Below are 9,784 nucleotides of genomic sequence, written 5' to 3'. Positions count from 1 at the left end.
AGGCTTGTTTGCTTTTTATTTGTGCTTAAAAGTTGAAAAAAGTCGAAAATCTTGCTGTCCACGAATGGACTCGTCGAGTCCATAAGAGGGACTCGTCGAGTTCATGTGTATCTTCAACCAACTCGGCGAGTAAGTTCATGCACTCGGCGAGTAGGGTCGACTGATTGCAGAATTTCGATTTAGTTGCTGGAAATGAATTAGAAACATTACTCTAAACTTTTTGGTACTTGAAAAACTTGTTTTAGATGGTGTAATGTATTTGATAATTCATCAAAATTACAAAGTTTTAAGTGTAATTTTTGATTTATGAATAAGTTCATATTCATGTTCTTGTTCTTATGATGTTTTAGATGATCATAGGAATTATTTGTAACCTATGTGGTAGATTAATTCTTGATCATAATGTGTTTTAATGGAGTCCATAAGTTGTCCTCAAGTTATGGAAAACCAAGAGTCACACTTGAATTAAAACCATTAAAACAAACACAAGAGTTAGAAAAATGAAGAGTCTTCATTTTATTACTCTATTAAACTCATAAGTTACAAGAAATGAAAAGTTTTGAAAGTTACAAAACTTGCCCTCAAGTTTTGGAACAAATAAAGTTAAGTTAAAACTTTAGTTCCAACCCCTAGAATTTTAAAAGTTAAAATTCAACCCTTATACTTATATTATGATGATTTAATAATTATATATATATATATATATATATATATATATATATATATATATATATATATATATATATATATATATATATATATATATATATATATATATATATATATATATATATATATATATATGTATAAGAACAAAGTCGTCTTACCGCTAGTACGCCTCATTCACGAAGCCGGTCTATAAGGTGGGTATAAGGTTGTTGCCTATAAAATGGTGACTTAATGGGTGTCCACTCTCACCCACCGCTTGCTTGACTGGTGGAGGGTCGTTAGCCGAACGGGTAAGACAAGGACTTATAAACTCTCATTCAAAGTATGATGAATATAATAAGGTAACTAAATGTTTTATTAAATTCCCAATCTTAGTTACTTTAGGAAAATGTGAATAAGGTGCTAATCCATGAAATTACACTTTACACTTTGTCTAAGTCGTTGGTGGAGCGTGTGTGGTTAACCGGCACACTAACTTGGACTTAACAAGGTAGGTAAAGGGTGACTTAAGGTTTATTATAGTATCGGTGGAGCGTGTGTGGTTTACCGGCACATCGATTGAGCGATAAACTTTAAGGGTACCAAGTGATTTGCATGGTTACTTCACACCTCGTTTTGTGATCCTCGGTATCCCAGTCAAAAAACTTGGAGGGCACCCTCGAGATTGAAACATGCCTTTGAAAAATTCATTGAATCTCAAAGAATCTAGGAATTTCTAAAAACCAATAAAACCTAATATCTAATATTTCGGTTTTCGTGGTGGAAATTGGTGAATCGTCATTCACCTACCTTTCAAATATGGTATAGCTTAGATTACGGCATACCTCTTCTAAGTTATATTATATTGTGATTGGATCCTAGCCTTAATATTACATTTGGGTGTTTTATTAAGGACTCTCTTAAATCTATACTAAACTTGTTCTCCTCTTTCAGATGTCTTCAAATAATGCTTTTGGCTCGAATCCTAATGGCTCCTTTACTCTTATGAGTCTGTGTGGGAAAGTCACCTTTGATGGATCCAACTTCAATGAATGGATCAGAAACATCAGGATGATTACCCGCTACGAGGACAAAGAATATGTCCTTGACAAGGAGCTTAAGGAAATTGATGAGTCCACTGCAACTCCCCAGGAGATCGCTGACTTTCATACTCATGAAAGAGATGCAACCAAGGTGGCTTGCATCATGTTGGCCACAATGATAGCAGAACTCCAAAAGTCCTATGAGGATTTCTACCCGTATGAAATGCACCAAGATTTGATGGAAAGATACCATCAAAGTGCACGACAAGAGAGGTACGAAATCATCTGCTCCATGATAACAACCATGATGAAGGACGGAGATTCCGTCACGAGCCACATGCAGAAAATGCAAAGGTATGTGGATCGATTGCTGAAACTTAATGTGAACCTCCCTGAGGAGGTGGAAATAGATATAATTTTGCGCTCCTTACCATCGTGCTATGATCAATTCCGCATGACATATCACATGAATAAGGAAGAGGTCACTCTCAGCAAACTTCAGGGACTTCTCAAGACCGCAGAAACAGGTCTTAAGGGGAAGTCGGTTGCTATCACTCTTACTCCAAACTCAACTCCGGTTTTGGCAATCGGGAAAAGTCGAGGGAGGAAGAGAAAGAGATCTTCGAAGGGTACCAAGGCTTGGACCCTTGATGGCTCTTCTTCAAGTGGAACCAAGAAAGGTTTCATTACTCCTTCTTCTGACCTAAAAGAGGCTGAATGCTTCTATTGCCATGAAAAAGCTCATTGGAAGCGGAACTGCCCAAAGTACCAGCAGGATGTGAAGGATGGGAAAGTCAAACCCAACCATGCAGGTATTTACACTATCATTTCTAATAACTCACCCCTTTCTAAATCTTGGGTCCTTGATACCGGTTGTGGTATTCATATTTGTTGTGACTTGCAGGGACTAAGAAGAAGTGAGAATGTGGAGCAAGGACTTGATCATGGGGAATAGGAAAGCTTCACCTGTCACCAAGATTGGAGTTTGTACTTTATCGCTAACTAGTGGGTTTAGTTTAGATTTGAATAAGTGTTGTTACTCGCCAGGAATGGAAAGAAATATTATTTCCTTTCATGCTTTGTACAAACAAGGGTTTACCTTTTCGTTTAATAATGAAGTTGGTTCTATTGATGCTTTCTTTAATAATGTTCTTTATTTTAAAGCATTACCTTGTGATGGTGTGTATGAAGCTGTGTCTGTTGTAGATAACTTAGGAAATAATGTTTTGTGTATTGATTCTACTAATAACAATAACTTGGATAAAGCTTCATTATGGCATTGTCGTCTTGGACATATAAGCAAGAAACGCATAGGCCAAATCCAAAAGGATGGAGTCTTGGAGTCGTTTGACCTAAAGTCAAATGATAGTTGCGAATCATGCTTACTTGGAAAAATGACAAAGTCACCCTTCACAGGCTCGTGTGAAAGGGGTGAAGGTTTGTTGGACCTTATACACACGGATGTGTGTGGACCATTCAAACATGCCACAAGGGATGCTAATCTTTATTATTTGACTTTTACTGATGATTACAGTAGATATGGATATGTGTACTTAATCAAGCATAAGTCAGAGACTTTCGAGAAGTTTAAGGAATTTAAACAGGAAGTAGAGAATCAATTGGGCAGGAACATTAAGATGCTTCGATCCGATCGGGGTGGTGAGTATCTTAGTTCAGAGTTCCTCGACTATCTAAGGAAATGTGGGATTGTCTCACAATTGACACCTCCCAGGACACCGCAGTTGAATGGTGTGGCTGAGAGGCGTAATCGAACCTTGTTGGACATGGTTCATTCCATGATGAGTCGAGCCTCGCTACCAATCTCATTCTGGGGGTATGCCTTAGAGACTGCCGCCCATATCCTTAATCTAGTCCCTACAAAGAAAGTTGCCAAAACTCCTCACGAGATGTGGACTGGTAAAGTACCTAAACTAGACCACATCAAGATTTGGGGTTGCGAGGCTTTCGTGAGACGCGAGACTCATGATAAGCTCGAACCCCGAAGCGAGAGGTGTATTTTCATCGGCTACCCACAACAATCCTTTGGTTACCTCTTCTACAGACCTAGTGACAATGTGGTCTTTGTAGCAAGAAGAGGAGTCTTTCGAGAAAGAGAGTTTATAAGCCAAGGAGACAGTGGGAGGCAAATTGATCTTGAAGAAATTCAAGAGTCAAGTGGTGATGGAACTTCAAAATCTAGCCCTCAACTTGAGGAGGAAACTCCTGTTGAGCCAATTGACGAATCTGTACCTCTGAGGTGTTCCACAAGAGTTAAGAGTGCACCTGAGCATTACTATGGATTCCATATTACTGCAGAAGGTGAGACACTTATTAGTGATGGGACACTAGTAAGCCAAGATGACCCTAACAGGAGGAAGCCATGGCAGGCCCCGAGTCTGCTAAATGGAAAGAGGCTATGGATAGCAAGATACAATCCATGTATGACAATCAAGTTTGGAACGTGGTTGAGAATGTACCAGGTCGAAAGACTGTAGGGTGCAAATAGGTCTTCAAGAAGAAGACCGACATGGATGGTAAAGTACACACTTATAAGGCTAGACTGGTTGCGAAGGGCTTCTCTCAAATTCCTAGAGTGGATTATGATGAGACCTTTTCTCCGGTAGCCAAGATTAAGTCTATTCGGGTTCTGTTAGCCATAGCCGCATTTCATGACTATGAAATTTGGCAAATGGATGTCAAAACCGCTTTCCTTAATGGAAAGTTGGCTGAAGATGTTTACATGAGTCAGCCAGAGGGTTTTGTCAGCAACAAGTACCCCAATAGAGTGTGTAAGCTTGAGAAGTCCATTTATGGATTAAAGCAAGCACCTCGCAGATGGAATCTTTGCTTTGATGAAAAGGTCAAGGAATTTGGCTTTTCTAGGAGTGAAGATGAATCTTGTGTGTATGTCAAGGCTAGTGGGAGTATAGTTAGCTTCTTGGTATTGTATGTGGATGACATACTACTCATAGGAAACGACATTCCAACCCTGCAGGAAGTAAAGTCCTGGCTTGGAAAGTGTTTCGCTGTGAAGGATCTTGGTCAAGTTGCCTATATTTTAGGGATAAGGATCTTGAGAGATCGGAGTAAAAGACTAATTGGACTTAGTCAAAGTACCTACTTGGATAAGGTGCTGAAGAGATTCAGCATGCAAGACTCCAAGAAAGGAGAGTTGCCCATCCAGAGTAACGCCAAACTGAGTAAGACACAAAGCCCTAGCACTGAGGCTGAGATAGCACAAATGAGTCGAGTACCTTATGCTTCGGCTGTAGGATCGATCATGTATGCTATGACGTGTACTCGACCTGATGTAGCTTTTGCCCTGAGCATGGTTAGCAGGTTTCAGGGGAACGCTGGCAAGGCACACTGGACTGCGGTAAAGAATATTCTCAAGTACCTACGAAGGACTAACGACTGGGTCCTTACCCTCGGTGGGAGTTATGACTTGAGAGTTGTAGGGTATAGTGATGCTAGCTTCCAGACTGATAGGGATAACTTCCGCTCTCAGTCGGGCTGGGTCTTTACCCTAAATGGAGGAGCAATTTCTTGGAAGAGTTCCAAGCAAGAGACAGTGGCAGATTCTACTTGTGAATCAGAGTATATTGCAGCTAGCGAGGCGGCAAAGGAGGCGTTATGGCTGAGGAACTTCATTGGAGACCTTGGAGTTGTACCAGCTATTAAAGAGCCAATGGAAATTTTCTGTGATAGTGAAAGTGCTGTTGCCTTAGCCAAGGAACCAAGGGATCACGGGAGATCTAGACACATCGACATAAAATACCATTTCATCAGACATCGGATCGAAGAAGGACTCCTCGTGGCAAAGAGGGTATCATCAGATGAGAATCCGGCAGATCCCCTCACGAAGGGACTGACTCGGGTTAAGCATCTCCAGCATGCTCGGAGCATAGGGCTGAAGGATGATATTAGATTTAGTAGTTAGATAACCTCGAAATTTGTAAAGTGTAATTGACATCTGATGATGAATAAAAGTGTTTTATTTATGAGTAAAGTGTTGCTATCTCTTGTCGATCGTTTACTATATTTCTTTTGCATGTTTTGACTTCCAGAATAATTTTTGTTTGGTATAACATATTATTCAAACCTCCACAGTCGGTCATATGTCGGAAGTAGATATAAATCAAGACTGTCATGTTTGGTTGTAGAGGTCTTGGACAAGGCTACAACAATCATGAGTGCTCAAAAGTTCTGAGCATTGGACTCAACCCACGCTCACTGGAATCACTTCATGGAATTCTATCTCGAGTGATCGTGAGATGGTAATATCGTATAAGTCTTCAAACCTAGAGATATGATTTGTTACTTACAAGTTGGTTATGCATTGATTGTACGAAAAACGCATTGGTAACTCGATGTTATAAATCGTGCTCTTGTGTGTAATTCAATGAGTGGTAGAACAAACATATGAGTCGAAGTTTATCTGTTCCTTCTTGTATTAGAAGCTGATATCTGGGCCCCTCGATGATTTTGTTTTGACCTATGTACCGGGCCCGGTCAGAACTAAGTTGATGTGTTCAATTAAGTTCTTTGTCGAACAAATCGGAAATCGGGAAACAAACTGTTGGACAATAAGTAAGACATTGTTCCGTGTATTTGTCCGACTGATATCTAGAACAGAGGATTATATGATCACTTATCTTAAATGGCGTACCATCATCTTCTCAGTTCCGAGAAACCTTGTTAAGAGCTACGATTGCCGATCGGTTCCTGAAGTCATACTTGCAGTAATAGTTATTAGACTTATCCAAGTGGGAGACTGTTGGATAAGGTGTCTAAGTCCATAACTATTTCTGGTATGTACTTGACCCGACCCGACATGGTCCATTTGGGTTGCATGGCACCGTGCAATTGGATAGACTAAATGAGAGAAATAACACTTGGAGATTATTAATATATTATAAGTTCTAATATATTAATAATATTATTTGATTGGTTTGATCAAGAATTAATTTAGAATTAATTATGTGATCAAAAGATAACTAATTAAATATATGGGTTGATTATGTAAATCATCCATATCTTGTATAGTGGGCTAAGAGGCTCCATGGATTATCAAGTTGGGTTCCACCCATAGGATGCTCCATGGATGCTCCATGGGTGTTACAAACCCATGGGTCATGGAAATGAAGAGTCATGACACATTAGGGTTTAACCCTAGATGTGTCAACACTATATAAGAAACATGTTCTCCACCTAAAATCGGCTATACTAAGAAACAAGAGGGCTTCGCCGATTTTTGAGAAGTGTGTGTTCTCTCATAAGTTCTTCCAAGAGCATTTGGTGTTGTGTGAAGCATTTGAGGCATCACACTTGGGGTGCTAGGCTCACAAGGTTTCAAGGAACGCAAACAACAACAAGGTAAGTTATTCTATCTACTATTTAAGTTAAAATTGTTCCCCATGTATGCTAGATAGGAATATAACCTTGGAATTCAACTTTGCATGATAATTAGACAAACATAGATCCGAGGTTATTAGGGTTGCATGTACATTTAGGAAGTGTTAGAATGCTCAAAACCCATCAAGAATATCTTTCTATGAAGTTACTACTTATGGTATGTTCATAATAAAAGTTAAAGCATTAACTAGATCTTAGTAATACCTGTAGATAGGACATTTCGACACTATCAGATGTTGGAGATGCACTAGCAATGATGTCCTTTAAATCCCTAACCATAATTCCTCTTTCAGATGCATCATCCTTTCCTAATTTGCCAAGTGTATAAGTTTTGCCTGTTCCTGTTTGACCATAATCCAGAATTGTTCCATTATACCCATTCAACACAACCTACACAGGTAAATACAGGAACTTTGACGATGACATATAGATATGTGAATACAGTGTTCATAATAGTGGCATCTGTCAAACAAGCGTGATTGAGTTTTCAAAAATCAAGCAATGTTCACATACCTCAACTCTAGGTTTTGCTACTGCTTCATGGACATGCATTTGAGATGCAGATTCTATAAATACTTCATCAAATCCTGTTTAGGTAATTGAAAGATAATTGGAATTGTTTGGATGTGAAGTTATATTATAATCACTAATTTGATATTTCCCCTTTGTTCATTGAGCAATATTCTCATAAATATACAAATATTGTTGAGGATTGTTGTTGTCATTGTGAGACTGTTATATTGTTAATGAAGATGTTTTATATCCTTTGTTGCGAGAGCTTGTTACGACACCATTCTTCCGATATTTTAAGGTATTGTTTCCATTGATATTTGGATACTTTTTAAGACTAGTGATGAACTTAAAATCCTAATGTGTTCACATCTTTCAGATGTTAAATTATGACAAGGGAAAAACGGTCCATAATTAAAGCGACATGTACATAAAGAGCTTAGAATCATCAGGTTTCACTCTCACCTATATCATATCCCTTTTATCCAGAAAATATCCATATTTGATTGGTTCCTTTTATGTTAAATAACCTATTTTAAAAAGAAAAATATAATTAACTTCACATACTTATTTTTTTAAGGAGTATTTATTTCTTGTAATGAAAAAATTAACAAGTCTATTATGATTCACATGTAAATCATAAGTAAATCACATATGAATTACATGTGATTCACATGTAAATCACATATGAAGTACATGTGATTCACATGTAATTCACATATGAATCACATGCGATTCACATGTAATTCACATATGAATCACATTAGATTCACATATGAATTACATCTAAATCATAAGTAATTCAAATATGAATTACATGTGATTCACATATGAATTACATGTGATACACACGTATCATATGTAATACACATATGAACTGCATATGATTCACATGTAAATCATATATAATTCACATATGAGTTAAATGTGATTTCCATGTACATCACATTTAATTCACGTATAAATCACATGTGATTCATATATTAATTACATGTGATTCACATGTAAATCACATATGAATTACATGTGATTCACATGTAAATCACATTTAATTCACATATGAGTTACATGTGATTCACATGTAATTCACAAACGAATTACATGTGATTCACATGTAATTCACATATGATTCACTTGTAATTCATATTTTCTTTTTAATTTTGTTGTAGATTTGGAAGAAATTGTAGTGAATATTAAAGAGTTGAAAATGATAAGTTGAAGAAAATATTGAAATGTTGACACAAAGATATGAAAACGCTTTGAAATTTTATAACATTTTTTCGTTTTTATATTTCTATTTTGTATTGAATAAAATTCTTATTGTATTGTATTTATAGATTAGTAAATTAAATGTGTTTTCTTATTATTTTCTTACAAATATTATATTATATGAAATATGTATATATGCATTTGTAAAAATATGCACAAATTCATCTAAAAGTTTTATTTTTTTGGTTAAAAAATTATAGCATTTTTTAAATATTCCAGGTTTTTTTTATTTTATTGTTTTTTAAATCCTTCTCAAAAAAATTACAATTTTTAATTTTTTTAAAAAAAAATTCATGTTATCTATAAAAAATTAACAAAAATCTGCACTTTTTTTGAAAAAGATTGAAAATTATTTTTAAAAGAATTTCCAAAAATTTGATTTATTATGTATTTTTTTTAGACATTTCTATTAATATTTACAATAACACAAAAAATTAAACATTAAATGAGGTTGATAAGATTACTAATGCCCTCAACCGATCTCACCTATATATATATATATATATATATATATATATATATATATATATATATATATATATATATATACACACACACACGCGCACACACACACATACAGACACACAATTTTAGAAGATTAAATAGATATATTTTATATTTCTTAAGTATATACACACTTTCCCTATATTTATACTTCTAAATGTATAAAAACAATATTTAGATTTCAATAAACATAAAATTAGGTATTTACTTTTAAAAACGTGTATAATTATGGATTCATATTTTTAAAAATATATTTTTACTTCGGTAGATATAAAAAATTTACTTTTTAAAATAAAAACTATGTATTAATACTTATAAAAAATATATTTTTTCCTTCTTAAAAATATATTTAAACTTCTAAATGTAGCAACCAAAAATATGGTCCCAAAAATTTC

Source organism: Lactuca saligna, chromosome 9 (genome assembly GCF_052625555.1).
Source record: "Lactuca saligna cultivar CGN05327 chromosome 9, ASM5262555v1, whole genome shotgun sequence".
NCBI classification, from domain to species: Eukaryota; Viridiplantae; Streptophyta; class Magnoliopsida; order Asterales; family Asteraceae; genus Lactuca; species Lactuca saligna.
Note: the sequence above shows the minus strand (reverse complement) of the source record.